Consider the following 15,742-nt stretch of genomic DNA (forward strand, 5'->3'; position numbering starts at 1 on the left):
CCTCTGCATTTGAACCAGACACCTTCCTCCTTTATGCTGCCTGGATGCCAACAGGAGAGCCATTGACAGCACAGAAGAGAGACATACCACTACTGAGAACAGGGAGCCTGGCCCAGAGCAGCTGGGAACAACAATTACAGGGAAAGTTATTCTGAGTCTCTGTAGCCCTAGGCTGGAGGTAGCATGCTCAGTCTCTCTGTGGGGATGGTGTATGCACAGTCTAGTCAGCACTAGAAGCCATGTTCAGGGAGGATGGAGTCTTCAGGGAATTTAGCTGTAGTCTAAAAAGTCCCTATGGAGTATGTGCAAACAGATATTTTCCCCAAAGGTTTGTAACCTGGCCCAGTTTGGACAGATGTTTGTGGTGCTGGTAAAAGGCATTAATGCCCATCTTCCTGCTAAATTTCAAGTTCTTGCCTCAAAGAATTGTGTGCTTGAGCTACCAGCCCCATCCATAATTAACTGATATTCAAAATAACCAGACTAGTAAAGAAAACCTAAGAAAAAGGAAGTAATAGAAGTTGGTAACACTTTTCAATGGTACTGTATAACCTAAATATGTTATTTAAAAGCTTGGGAGCTAGACCTTCGTCTGGAAACCAGTGGTTTGGGAATTTAGGCTGTTGAATATGAACAGCTGGAGTTTAATGACTTTTCAAAGATTTCAGACTTCCTTATGAGCTACAGGAAAATGAATACCATATTTTATATATGCACACGTGCTTTCTAATTGTTTCATCATCTGAATTAGTTTTTCCATTAAAGCAGCATTTGTCATTGCATTAGTGTACTCTGATAGGTTGAAGAGGCATTAGATCTTCATAACTAAAGGATGGTTTTTAGCTACAGCGATAATCAAAACAAACACCTGCTATTTCCATGATGTTGTTTATCACAAGGTGCATTACCAAAATCTATAATTTATATACAAACTGAGCATTAATACAATGTTAAGGTTAAGCAATTAAGCCAATAGGGCTAGGTAGAGTTAAACTCAACCTCAACCCTGTTTCCTCAGTCTAATGCCTTTAAAAATGAGGTAATTCCTTGGTCAAATGATACACTATAAACTAAAACTTCATGTTCAAACTTGTATACTAGAACTACAGTTTTCGAAAGTGCTTATGTGACTCAGAAGTCTAGGCCCTGCTGATTTTCAATGGGATTCAGGCTTCCAAGTCATTTAGAATAATTTTTGTAAGCATCTGTGTATTTGTCTGGATTACATTAATACCTAGAAGTCTGGATCAGGATCCAATTGTTTTAGGCACAGTACAAAAATCTGAAAGACACAATCCTTACCCCCAAACAATTTACCATCTACTTTACAGCAAGCCAGAAAGCATGGTTGTGAACACACACACCTTCCTGTGTTGAGGTGTACAAACCCCCTGTAGGCCTGAAGGCATTAAAAGACAATAGTGGGCCCACGTCGCCTTGCCCCTCCAGACGTGCAGCGCATGCTCAAACTGGAGAGAGAACTTAAAAGGGAGCAAGTAGTCTAGGGCCTCCTGAACAAGGGTGCTGAAGAAGCCTCTCTGTGAGGAAGAAGTCTGATTTCCTGCTGAGCCCAGTTGGGGCTGAAGGTTTAGGTGTCTTTTCTTTTGCTATATCATATTGGACTTGGAGGAGGGGAGATAACATAAGAACGGCCATACTGGGTCAGACCAAACGTCCATCCAGCCAGGTATCCTGTCTACCGACAGTGGCCAATGCCAGGTGCCCCAGAGGGAGTGACCCTAACAAGTAATGATCTAGTGGTCTCTCTCCTGCCATCCATCTCCACCCTTTGACAAACAGAGGCTAGGGACACCATTCCATACCCATCCTGACTGGTTTTATATATTCGAGTATGTGTGTCCCCACAGAAAATGCTCTAAGTGCATTAAGTGCATTAACTCGGCGGAGTGCTTCCACAGTACCGAGGCAAGCGTCGACTTCCGGAGCGTTCAACTGTGGGTAGCTATCCCACAGTTCCCGCAGTCTCCGCTGCCCATTGGAATTCTGGGTTGAGATCCCAATGCCTGATGGGGCTAAAATATTGTCGCGGGTGGCTCTGGGTACATATTGTCAGGCCTCCGTTCCCTCCCTCCCTCCGTGAAAGCAAGGGCAGACAATCATTTCGCGCCTTTTTTCCTGAGTTACCTGTGCAGACGCCATACCACGGCAAGCATGGAGCCCGCTCAGGTAACCGTCACCCTATGTCTCCTGGCTGCTGGCAGACGTGGTACTGCATTGCTACACAGTAGCAGCAACCCATTGCCTTGTGGCAGCAGACGGTGCAATACGACTGGTAGCCATCATCGTCATGTCCGAGGTGCTCCTGGCCACGTCGGCCAGGAGCGCCTGGGCAGACATGGGCGCAGGGACTAAATTTGGAGTGACTTGACCAGGTCATTCTCTTTAGTCCTGCAGTCAGTCCTATTGAACCGTCTTATGGTGAGCAGGCAGGCGATATGGATTGCTAGCAGTCATACTGTACCATCTTCTGCTGGGCAGGCAAGAGATGAGGATGGATAGCAGTCGTATTGCACCATCTTCTGCCGAGCAGCCATGAGATGTGGATGGCATGCAGTCCTTCTGCATCATCTGCTGCCAGCCAAAGATGTAAAAGATAGGTGGAGTGGATCAAAACAAGAAATAGACCAGATTTGTTTTGTACTCATTTGCTTCCCTCCCTCCCCTGTCTAGGGGACTCATTCCTCTAGGTCACACTGCAGTCACTCACAGAGAAGGTGCAGTGAGGTAAATCTAGCCATGTATCAATCAGAGGCCAGACTAACCTCCTTGTTCCAATAAGAACAATAACTTAGGTGCACCATTTCTTATTGGAACCCTGCGTGGAGTCCTGCCTGAAATACTCCTTGATGTAAAGCCACCCCCTTTGTTGATTTTAGCTCCCTGAAGCCAACCCTGTAAGCTGTGTCGTTAGTCGCCCCTCCCTCTGTCAGAGCAACGGCAGACAATCGTTCCGTGCCTTTTTCCTGTGCGGACGCCATACCAAGGCAAGCATGGAAGACCCCTCAGCTCACTTTGGCAATTAGGAGCACATTAAACACCACACGCATTATCCAGCAGTACATGCAGCACCAGAACCTGGCAGAGCGATACCGGGCGAGGAGGCGACGTCAGCGCGGTCACGTGAGTGATCAGGACATGGACACAGATTTCTCTCAAAGCATGGGCCCTGCCAATGCAGGCATCATGGTGCTAATGGGGCAGGTTCATGCTGTGGAATGCCAATTCTGGGCTCGGGAAACAAGCACAGACTGGTGGGACCGCATAGTGTTGCAGGTCTGAGACAATTCCCAGTGGCTGCGAAACTTTAGCATGCGTAAGGGCACTTTCATGGAACTTTGTGACTTGCTTTCCCCTGCCCTGAAACGCATGAATACCAAGATGAGAGCAGCCCTCACAGTTGAGAAGCGAGTGGCAATAGCCCTGTGGAAGCTTGCAACGCCAGACAGCTACCGGTCAGTTGGGAATCAATTTGGAGTGGGCAAATCTACTGTTGGGGCTGCTGTGATGCAAGTAGCCCACGCAATCAAAGATCTGCTGATATCAAGGGTAGTGACCCTGGGAAATGTGCAGGTCATAGTGGATGGCTTTGCTGCAATGGGATTCCCTAACTGTGGTGGGGCCATAGACGGAACCCATATCCCTATCTTGGCATCAGAGCACCAAGCCGGCGAGTACATAAACTGCAAGGAGTACTTTTCAATAGTGCTGCAAGCTCTGGTGGATCACAAGGGACGTTTCACCAACATCAACGTGGGATGGCCGGGAAAGGTACATGACGCTCGCATCTTCAGGAACTCTGGTCTGTTTCAAAAGCTGCAGGAAGGGACTTTATTCCCAGACCAGAAAATAACTGTTGGGGACGTTGAAATGCCTATAGTTATCCTTGGGGACCCAGCCTACCCCTTAATGCCATGGCTCATGAAGCCGTACACAGGCAGCCTGGACAGTAGTCAGGAGCTGTTCAACTACAGGCTGAGCAAGTGCAGAATGGTGGTAGAATGTGCATTTGGACTTTTAAAGGCGCGCTGGCGCAGGTTACTGACTCGCTTAGACCTCAGCGGAACCAATATTCCCACTGTTATTACTGCTTGCTGTGTGCTCCACAATATCTGTGAGAGTAAGGAGGAGACGTTTATGGCGGGGTGGGAGGTTGTGGCAAATCGCCTGTCTGCTGGTTACGCGCAGCCAGACACCAGGGCGGTTAGAAGAGCACAGGAGGGCGTGGTACGCGTCAGAGAAGCTTTGAAAACCAGTTTCTTGACTGGCCAGGCTACGGTGTGAAAGTTCTCTTTGTTTCTCCTTGTTGAAACCCCCCGCCCCTTGGTTCACTCTACTTCCCTGCAAGCTAACCACCCTCCCCTCCTCCCTTCGACCACTACTTGCAGAGGCAATAAAGTCATTGTTGCTTCACATTCATGCATTCTTTATTCATTCATCACACAAATAGGGGGACGACTACCAAGGTAGCCCAGGAGGGGTGGTGGAGGAGGGAAGGAAAATGCCACACAGCACTTTAAAAGTTTACAACTTTAAAATTTATTGAATGCCAGCCTTCTTTTTTTGGGGCAATCCTCTGTGGAGGAGTGGCTGGTTGGCCGGTGGCCCCCCCACCACGTTCTTGGGCGTCTGGGTGTGGAGGCTATGGAACTTGGGGAGGAGGGCGGTTGGTTACACAGGGGCTGTAGTGGCAGTCTGTGCTCCAGCTGCCTTTGCTGCAGCTCAACCATACACTGGAGCATACTGGTTTGATCCTCCAGCAGCCTCAGCATTGAATCCTGCCTCCTCTCATCACGCTGCCGCCACATTTGAGCTTCAGCCCTGTCTTCAGCCGCCACTTACTCTCTTCAGCCCGCCACCTCTCCTCCCGGTCATTTTGTGCTTTCCTGCACTCTGACATTATTTGCCTCCACGCATTCGTCTGTGCTCTGTCAGTGTGGGAGGACAGCATGAGCTCAGAGAATATTTCATCACAAGTGCATTTTTTTTTTCTTTCTAATCTTCACTAGCCTCTGGGAAGGAGAAGATCCTGTGATCATTGAAACACATGCAGCTGGTGGAGAAAAAAAAGGGACAGCGGTATTTAAAAAGACACATTTTATAAAACAGTGGCTACAGTCTTTCAGGATAAATCTTGCTGTTAACATTACATACATAGCACATGTGCTTTCGTTACAAGGTCGCATTTTGCCTCCCCCCACCGCGTGGCTACCCCCTCAACCCTCCCCCCTCCCCGTGGCTAACAGCGAGGAACATTTCTGTTCAGCCGCAGGCAAACAGCGCAGCAGGAACGGGCTCCTCTGAATGTCCCCTTAAGATAAGCACCCTATTTCAACCAGGAGACCATGAATGATATCTCACTCTCCTGAGGATAACACAGAGAGATAAAGAACGGATGTTGTTTGAATGCCAGCAAACATACACTGCAATGCTTTGTTGTACAATGATTCCTGAGTACGTGTTACTGGCCTGGAGTGGTAAAGTGTCCTACCATGAAGGAAGCAATAAGGCTGCCCTCCCCAGAAACCTTTTGCAAAGGCTTTGGGAGTACATCCAGGAGAGCTGCAAATGCCAGGGCAAATTAATCCTTTCACATGCTTGCTTTTAAACCATGTATAGTATTTTAAAAGGTACACTCACTGGAGGTCCCTTCTCTGCCTGCTGGGTCCAGGAGGCAGCCTTGGGTGGGTTCGGGGGGTACTGGCTCCAGGTCCAGGGTGAGAAACAGTTCCTGGCTGTCGGGAAAAGCGGTTTCTCCGCTTGCTTGCTGTGAGCTATCTACAACCTCATCATCATCATCATCATCTTCTTCGTCCCCAAAACCTGCTTCCTTGTTGCCTCCATCTCCATTGAAGGTGTCAAACAACACGGCTGGGGTAGTGGTGGCTGAACCCCCTAAAATGGCATGCAGCTCATCATAGAAGTGGCATGTTTGGGGCTCTGACCCGGAGCGGCCGTTCGCCCCTCTGGTTTTCTGGTAGGCTTGCCTCAGCTCCTTAAGTTTCACGTGGAACTGCTTCGGGTCCCTGTTATGGCCTCTGTCCTTCATGCCCTGGGAGATTTTGACAAAGGTTTTGGCATTTCGAAAACTGGAACGGAGTTCTGATAGCACGGATTCCTCTCCCCATACAGCGATCAGATCCCGTACCTCCCGTTCAGTCCATGCTGGAGCTCTTTTGCGATTCTGGGACTCCATCATGGTCACCTCTGCTGATGAGCTCTGCATGGTCACCTGCAGCTTACCACGCTGGCCCAAACAGGAAATGAGATTCAAAAGTTCGCAGTTCTTTTCCTGTCTACCTGGCCAGTGCATCTGAGTTGAAAGTGCTGTCCAGAGCAGTCACAATGGAGCACTCTGGGATAGCTCCCGGAGGCCAATACCGTCGAATTGTGTCCACAGTACCCAAAATTCGACCCGGCAAGGCCGATTTAAGTGGTAATCCACTTGTCAGGGGTGGAGTAGGGAAATCGATTTTAAGAGCCCTTTAAGTCTAAATAAAGGGCTTCATCATGTGGACGGGTGCAGGTTTACATCGATTTAATGCTGCTAAATTTGACCTAAAGTCCTAGTGTAGACCAGGGCCTAGAAATTTGGGTGAGAAACAGCCTGAGGTTTCTAGAGGATTTAAATGTTGGAATTAAGCTTAACTATGGTATATGCGCCACAGGAATACTATGGATATACATCAGATGAAATTTTGTTCCCATATCAGCAGCATCTTTTCCACTATCAGATGTTGAACATTAAATAAGTTTGCTTTAAATTGCTACAGAAATAAAAATATCCCACTCTTCATTTTGCTTATTTTAAACAATATGTTTAGGATTGGTGAAGATGTGTAGCCATTTTTGTGTATTTAAATTCTGTGTTCATTTCCATAAGCATATATTGCTATAAAATAACCTGGCTGATGCTAGAAACTTCTGCTATCAATTTACACAGATATAAGACATGCTGCCATAAGAATTTCAGGATGAGAATTTACATGCAAAATGCAGAAATAAAGGAATTCTAAATGCACATGAAATGACATTCTGCAGCTTTGCAACAAAGTTAAAAGAAGGTTTATTAATGTGCCAGCCTGGGATAGTCTTTCTGAGATAAACTAAAAAATATATTAGAACAGCTTTGAAAAAATTCAAAGTTGAGATATTGCAGGGTAGGTGACACAACTCTTATTTCCAACACCACAGATGAGTTTAGGTGGCAGTGGTGTTGTTATGACTCTGAGGCAGGATTCTCCACATTGTTCACAGATGTTGATAATAGTTTCATATTGTACTGTAACCAACACCATTTATGTGTATGGGAGTATACCAATGCCAGGTATCCTATCCTAGCAGTAATAAAGTGGTCATCAGGGGGTCAACTGGGTTACTAAGAGTATTATGGTTTGGAGGCATGCTCTAGCCCTCCCTATTTAGTTACTAGCGAATTCCTCTCCACATACTCTACTTGTTATGTAGTTGAATGAAGAAATAAATTCTGAGCCTGCAGTACTGTAATTAGAGAGTGTTTCTTCTTCAGTGAGAAGTCCTTTTACAAACCTAGTCTAATTGTTCCTCCCGATCACAGCCTTGATTATTCCCTAGGTCAGAAGTGGCATAACCTAGCAATTGTGTTGGATGTCACTGACCAAGCTGTTTATATGTTAACAACACCTGGGAGTTTAGTATATCACAATACAGTGGTGCGCACAGGCTCCGACACTAACCCTGGTTTTATTGAAAGAAACATGATGATGCAATAACGTACTTTATAACTGTAAAACTCATGAATATTTCCTAGTATAGTTCAATTTTGTTAGTGCTTAAATACTAGGGGCCTTACATTTAAACAAGTTAGATGCCAAACTGCAAGCCTCAATTGCTTGTGCAATTCATCTGAATATCAGGTATGCAAATATACCACAGTTAAGGCAGAGGAAGGATATTCTCGAGGTTATGGCAGTAGCACAGGATTTGGGAGAAATGGATTCAAATCCCTGCTCTGCTACAGATTTTTCTGTGGCTTAGGCAAATCACTAAGTCTTTCTGTGCCCATGTTCCCCTTCAGTGAAATGAGGTAACAAAACACTGAAGACCGTGAGGTGCTCAGATATTATGATACAGGAGGCCATAGATGTATCTTAGATATATAGTGAGCCATTTGTGAACACCGAAGTGGGATGCTCAGGTGTGATAATTGCATGTCTAATTTTGTTTTAAGTCTGGTCCTAGAGGACATAGGTATTTTTCAAATGTTTTCATTATTCATCTGGAAACTAAACATAGGTTCTAGGAACTGAAATATTGTATTAAAAGTTTTAAAAATAAGGCAATAAGTAACGACAAGGATGCTGTAGACTAAAAGAACTTGGCTTATTTAGCCTAACAAAAAGAAGGTTGAGAGGGAATATGATTGCTCTCCATAAATACATTAGAGGGTAAACACCAGAGAGCGAGAAGAGCTATTTAAGAGCTATTTATGCATTTGAAGAAGTGGTTTTTTACCCACAAAAGCTTGTGCCCAAATAAATCTGTTAGCCTTTAAGGTGCCACCGGACTCCTTGTCGTTTTTGTGGATAAAGACTAACACGGCTACCACCTGATACTTGATGACATACTTCATATGTGTATTCATTTCTGTTGGAGCCACTGTTTTTAGAAGAACTTGTATCTGATGCAAAGACTCCCCTGAATTTCAAGAGGCTTTTGATTATTCTCGTTGTGCAATGTACAGGGCTGGGCATATTGTCAATGCTTAATAAAGAATAATAAACATGAAGAAAATGATGTGGTGGGTTTTTTTTTTACTTACAGACTATACTACCTTGCCTCAGCACTGTGCATACTAACCAGTGTTTGTGTGGCTGCACTGTGCCATGCAATATGGGTAGGTATCCCAGAGTGCAACTCACCACCATCTAGAGTACTGTCTTTTGGGAAGCTTTGGCAATGCAAAGTGGGGCAGAAATGAGTAGCTCAGGGATGAGAGGGAGCAAGGGGTCAACTTCCCAGCATGCAACTTTCTCCATCCCATAATGTCATGCATATCCCATAATTGTTGTGCCTTTTTAAAAAATCCCATGAACCCACATGGCCCTCCTTGCTGTCCGCCATTTCTGACAGAAGCATGGAACTTGCATAGTTTTGCACTACTGTCATGAGCATTGCAAGCACAGCATGTGTGATTCTCTGGTATTTGCAGTCGCAAGAAGAACCAGATCAGCAGGGAACATGACTATTTGGTGGAGGACAGATTGCTGTGGGACACAGCAAGAACCAGTTCATGGTTGTTGGTGGCATTCATGGAACAGCTGCAAATGGTGGGGTACTGTGTCTGGGTGAGGGAAATGAGCACTGACTAGTGGGAACGCATCGTAATTAAAGTTTGGGATGATGAATGGTAGCTTCAGAACTTTCAGAGGCGCAAGGCCACATTCCTGGATCTGTGTGCTGAGCTCTCCCCAGCCCTCCAGTGCATGGACACCAGAATGAGAACTACATTGACAACGGAGAAGTGAGTGGCTATCACATGTGGAACTTGCAATGCCAGATTGCTACCAGTCAGTGGGAAATCAATTTGTAGTTGGAAATTCCACTGGGGGGGGGGGTGCATAGTTATGCAAGTGTCAGGGCCAGCAATCATCTCCTGCTATGCAGGACAGTGACTTGGCAATGTGCAGGACACAGTCAATGGATTTGCAGTAAAGGTCCCAAATTTCAGTACAGCGATAGACAACATGCTTATCCCCATTTTGGCACCAGCCTACCTTGCCACAGTTACATCAACAGAAAGGACTACTTTTCTATGGTTATATCAGCATTGGTGGATCACCAGGGATGCTTCACTGATATCAGTGTTGGCTGGCCTGGGAAGGTGAGTGATATTTGCATCTTTAAGAACACAGATCTGTTCAGAAAGCTACAAGCAGGGACTTTCTTTCCCAACTGGTGGATTACCACTGGTGATGCCAAAATGGCAATCGTGATCATGGGGGATTCATCCTACTATTTGCTCCACCGGCTCATGAAACCATACATGAACCACCTGGACAGCACAAAGGAAAGATTCATCTACATGTTCAGCAGGTGCAGAATGACAGGTTGATTGCACTTTTGGTAGATTGAAGGGATGCTGGTGGTGTTTACTCACAAGATTGGATCTCTGGGAAAAAAAACATCCTAATGGTTATAGCTGCTGCTGTGTCCTGCATGTCTGTGAAGCAAAGGGGAAAACATTGCTGCTGGGGTGGAGGACAGAGTGGCTGACTGTTGAGTTTGAACAGCCAGACACGGGCTATTAGACGAGCTCAAAGCAGAGCTATACAGAGCACTTTAACTCTGAGCCACAGTAATGCATTGTGGTATGCTATGCTCTATCTGACCGTGCTTTTTGGGGGCTGTGTGGTGCTCGGTGCGCATCTATAAATATAACACAGTCAATGCATCTACTAATTTTGTGGTGCTTGCTGTACATTTATGATTATTACACTGTTTGTCACTGATCCTATGAGTTAGGTCACAATATATAATAACAAGTAAATGGGTACTTTCAGTATCACTAGGCATTCTGCAGCATGTGTTGGAAACTAAGAAAGATTAATTATTTTCCAAAAAAATTGGTTTTTATTGAGTAACAAAAGCAATGCAAAAAAATCTGTACAGGTTAAAAGCAAATACATTAAAAACCTAATACATTTCTGGAACAGAGCTCAAGAAGGGGAAAGAACATTCATGTCCATTTTGGCTACCCATACAGCATTGATTCACAGGTTAGTGTGAATTGTCCTTAATGTTCCTTGGTAGTGGTAGGAGTGGTAGATGTAGGGATGTGGCCTCTGATGCCATGTGGAATGTTGAGGAGGGTGTAGGGACGTGCTGCAGTGCAATTCTCCATGAACTGCAAAGGGAGGCAAGCCCATGATTGTTGAACCTGTAGGTTCACATGAGTCTGCAGTGTCTGTGTTTGCTGCTGGAAAAGCCCCATTATATCCTGGTGCATCTCCCTCTCCTCTTCCTGCTGGGACTCCTTGGCTTTTCTCATGTCTACTTTTTCCTTCTTCATACAGTCTGAAATACTCACCCTCCAGACCGTCTTCTCATGGTCTGATGCTGCACTGGCTTTCAGGATCTCGCTGAACATATCATCCTGAGTCCTCTTCTTTCTCCTTCTTATCTGGCTTAGGCATTCTGCAGGTGTGGCGGGGAACCCCTCCAGGCTGCAATAGCAACAGCTGCAGATAAAACACACAGATGTACCATTGTCAGTATAGTCACAACGGAAAGTGAAAGTCAAGATTCAGAACTCCCTTCCTTTGTTCCTCTCAAGTTTTAAACAAGACATGCTTATTGCCACTTCTGCTTATTGCCACCACCGCACCAGCCATGCTGAGTGTGGCCAACCAGGAGTGAGTGCAATGGGGACAGAATTGCTCTGTTGCATGAAATTATGAGTAAAAAGAAATGGCACTGAAGACTGGCACCATTTTCCACAGATGCTGGTGATTTTAGCTACTATCTCACTCCTGAGGATAACGAAAGCACAGAGAGCACAGATGCTACTGGTGTCCCAAAGCCGCCTGGGCCCGTATACTGCTAGCTTGTATACTGCAATTGTGCCTTCTGAAGTTATTGTGAAGTGGTGTGGGAAAGTGTCCTACCGCAGATGAAGAAATAAGGCTGCCATCCCTAGAAACCTTCAGGGGAGGATTGCAGAGTACCTCCAGGAAGCTTTCATTGTGATCTCTCCATGTAATGTACATCAGATAACACTGCTACCTCTCTTTGTTGTGCCTCTACCTCTTCTGTTACCAGTAAATTAATACAAAGTCGATAATTGTGTCCTGTTAAGTTGGTGGTGCCATCAGTACATCTTTGTAATGGAAAATACAACTACACACTTACCTGGGATTCCTTCCCCTGCATCAGGCTCACCTGTGCTCAACTGCCCCAGGACTGACTGGACTGCTATGGATTCTCTAACAGGCCCTGACTTTTGGCATAGTTGGACCCGCTGCCACTCACATGTCCAGCATCCTCATCCTCACTGTTCACAGTGTCAGGCATTGTGGGACAGCTGCTGGAGGACTGTTAGAGTCAACATAGGTAACACACTGTCTACACTCACAATGTGTTGACCTCAGTACATCAACCATGGCTCAAACACCACTCGGGGAGGTGATGCTAATGCGTTCCCATAACAGGGCACTTACAACTGTGGGAAACAAATTTAAACGCAGACAAATGTACTACTAGGTTCATGCAAGACAGTTTGCATTTGCCTAACTTTGCAGGGTAGGCCTAATTCCGTTTCCAGGCTTGCTGTCCAAAGCATTATATCTCAGTCCTTTCCCTGCTTGCTGCCAGAGGTCTCCCTGCTCATCCCCATTATTCCTGACACACTCTGCTTTTCTCCTTGCTAATTGATACTTGCCACCTGTTCAACTTGTTCATTAGCGTTAACCAACTGTTATTGTAATTGTTTCTAACCTAGAGTGTGGTTCAAGGGTTGTCTTTATGAGGCTGATTATCTGGAAGGTATCTTTGTATGTTCAGACTGTCTTGTTCCTACTTGCACTTTGTTGCTGGACATAAGTAACATAGGGTAACATTTTCAAGAGTGCTTAAGGGTACATCTACATTGCATTAAAAGAACTGCACCATGGCCACGGCTGGGCCGGGCCAGTTGACTTGGGCTTGCAGGGCTCAGACTGCAGCACTAATATTTCCTGTGTAGACATTCGGGCTTAGGCTGAAACCCAGGCTCTGAAACCCCCGCAAGCATGTGGGTCTCACAGCCAGGGCTCCAGCCTGAATCCAAATGTCTACACAGCAATTTTTAGCCCCATAGTCTGAGCCCTGCCAGCCTGAGTCAAACGGCTCAGGCCACCCACAGCCATGGCATGGTTCTTTTATTGCAGTGTAGACATACCCTAAGTGACGTAGGAGACTCAGTCCCATTTGCAAAAGTGACTTTGTCACTTAGGCTTTTAAGTCCTACTGACTTTCACTGGTACTCAGGCTCCTAAATTGCTTAGACATGTTTGAAAAACTTACCCATAATTTATAGATAACAAATAATCCAGGCTCCCAGATTAACTCATGTAAAATGTATTGGTTCTGCATGTGGCTGGCTGATTACTTGGAAAATTAGCTATGGCCTAGAAATCAACTAAGACTCCAATCTTGCAATGTAAAGTGGGGTACGCTGTACCAGTTTTATTGGAGCTGATCAAAGATATGAGAATTTTTTTCATAGAAAAATCTGAGTCCTGTAAGTACATTTGACTTCCAAAATATGAACCACTTATCTTCATTCTTGTATTATTTTTAAAACTGTAAAACTGTGTGAATGGTATATTAAGCAACTTCTAGCCCTTCGCCTTTTGCAGGAGATATTTGAGTTATTAGGGGAGGAGGAGAAATACTTTGCTTTTTGTTAAGCTCAATACTCCTGTTGTGTTGTGTTAAGCTCAATATTCCTGTTGTGTTGGACCTTATACGGTATATACCAATCAACAGTTTTAGAAATCCTAAAAGAAAGCCTGGTCCTGCTGTCATGAAATTTGATAGAAATGTATGTGCCCATAGATTCTTCTGCCAATAGTTGATATTATAATTTATAACATGCTTCTAAAAGATACAGAGATGTTCGGAATCCTTTATTTCTTCCATTACTGTGATCAGAATCAGTATAATTAAAGAAGCACTAGTTCAACAAATAATAATTACTACACATTAAGTAACGTCCCTTTTTTCATAAAAATAGGCTGTCATCTTGTGCTGCATGTTTTTCAGTGAGTTGCACTGTCAGGTTTAGTACAAATACATGACATACACTTGGAAAAATACATTTGACTTTAAAAAAAACAACCCCAAATACTGTGATATTAAACTAGATATCTGAACCTGCAAAAATAGAAAAGAAATATGTCCATTCTTCATGCTGTGAAACCTTCAAAGCACTAAGACACTTAGAATTGGAGTTTTTGCACTGTCAAATCTACTTCTACACTGATCTAGGACAAAATACTGTTAGCTTAATTAGACAATGAGTCCCACTGACTTCACACTTTGTACATTGAGTCATATGTTTCAGTGTAAATCTCTACAACTATATTACACAGCCTTTCTTCTTCAACGTCATCTTGTAAAGTTGACTCATGGTCTAGACACACCTGAGCACAAAGCAATTAAAATATATCTGTCTTTCTTGTCTATATAAAGCATAACGGGTGGTAAAACAGAATATGTTCTAGATATAAATTGCCAGACTCTTTTGATGTGGCAAATTAGTCTAAATATTAAATGCTGCACTGTACAGTTTTCTGATGAGACAGGAAGGCAGTGAAACAGACATATAATTCCCAAGTTTAAGCAGTCCTCATTAGTCTGCACATATCTTTTTGTTTGCAATATTAACTTGCAGTAAGCCAAGAAAATCTGAAGTATAGCACATTGTTATAATAGAAATATTATCCAGGGCCTGAACAGTATTAGGAGGGATGAGAATTCTATGTTCTTGTCTTTCCTATGAAGATTGAATAACAAAGAGTCATGTGATGCCATCAGATCTGCACTATGAACCATGGAAATCTGGCAGCATTTACCTATTTAAAGCACTGCCCGTGGGTTCTGCACCAAATAAGCAGAACTATTTGTATTGTAACCATGCACAGAATGATATTTTTCCCCAATATGACAACTTTCCAGTATGGATATCTTTCAGAAAAGCACAGGAAATGACTTGTGCCATTCATATGAAAATTAAAATACAAATAGACTTGGCAACCCCCTGTCACTGAGCAAAATATAAAAACTTAAAGAAGCTCATGCCAGTGATGGGGAAAGAAATAAGTTCCTGAGCTGAGGACCCCCCAGAGAAGTGCACTCAAGGGATGCTGGGAACTAAAGCTTTCTCACCATAATTTTGTCAACTATTTTTATCAGCAAAGGGAAATTTGAATGAGCCTGATACCTGGCAGTATTGACCTTGTCAAGAGATTGTCTTAAGAAATGCTTCCTGAAGGGAAGCAGGCACTTTTCCTCCTCAAAACTCCCCCATAGGTGCAAATGCAGCACTTCCTCATTGGTCTTACTGATCCAACTCTCAGGCTGTAGCCCAAGGTTTCCCCAGCACCTCCAGAATCTGAGAGAGTGACACCAGTAGAGATGTAAGCAAACTTGCATTTTACCTTTCATAGTCTGTCTGGAGAATGATAGCACCGTCTGGGTCAGTGGGGTCCTCTGTGCAAGGCAATATGAAAATTCCTCACAGTAATAAAACCTTGACTCTGTGAATCAGTGGATTCACCTCTGGCTAATTAGGCTGTCCACAAGTTGGAATGGTTCCATTCTTCAGGACTTGCAGATACAATAGAGGAGGCTAAGAATTTTTTTTTTCCTAGCTGCAGCATAAGATTTCAAAAAATCTTAATGAAATGATTATTCAGATTTGGCACATGACAGTTAATATCTTTGCCTGTTGCAGGCTCTTAATATAAGAATCTGTGAGGAGGCAGCTGGGGCATGTAAGAACCACCATAGCTGATACTGGAGGGCAAAAGATTGTTAGAAAGTCATCTCAGATGGATAGAATGGCCTGCCTGAATTCTCAATCTGAACAATCTGGAATCCCACAGTTTCCCTCAGTGTTCAAAGTTAATCTCCCGAACTGAGCTCTGATCCAGTAGATCCAAGCTCTTGTTGTCCTGGATCATACTGGAAAATGATAAGAAAA

The sequence above is a fragment of the Chelonia mydas genome, chromosome 1 (genome assembly GCF_015237465.2).
Source record: "Chelonia mydas isolate rCheMyd1 chromosome 1, rCheMyd1.pri.v2, whole genome shotgun sequence".
NCBI classification, from domain to species: Eukaryota; Metazoa; Chordata; order Testudines; family Cheloniidae; genus Chelonia; species Chelonia mydas.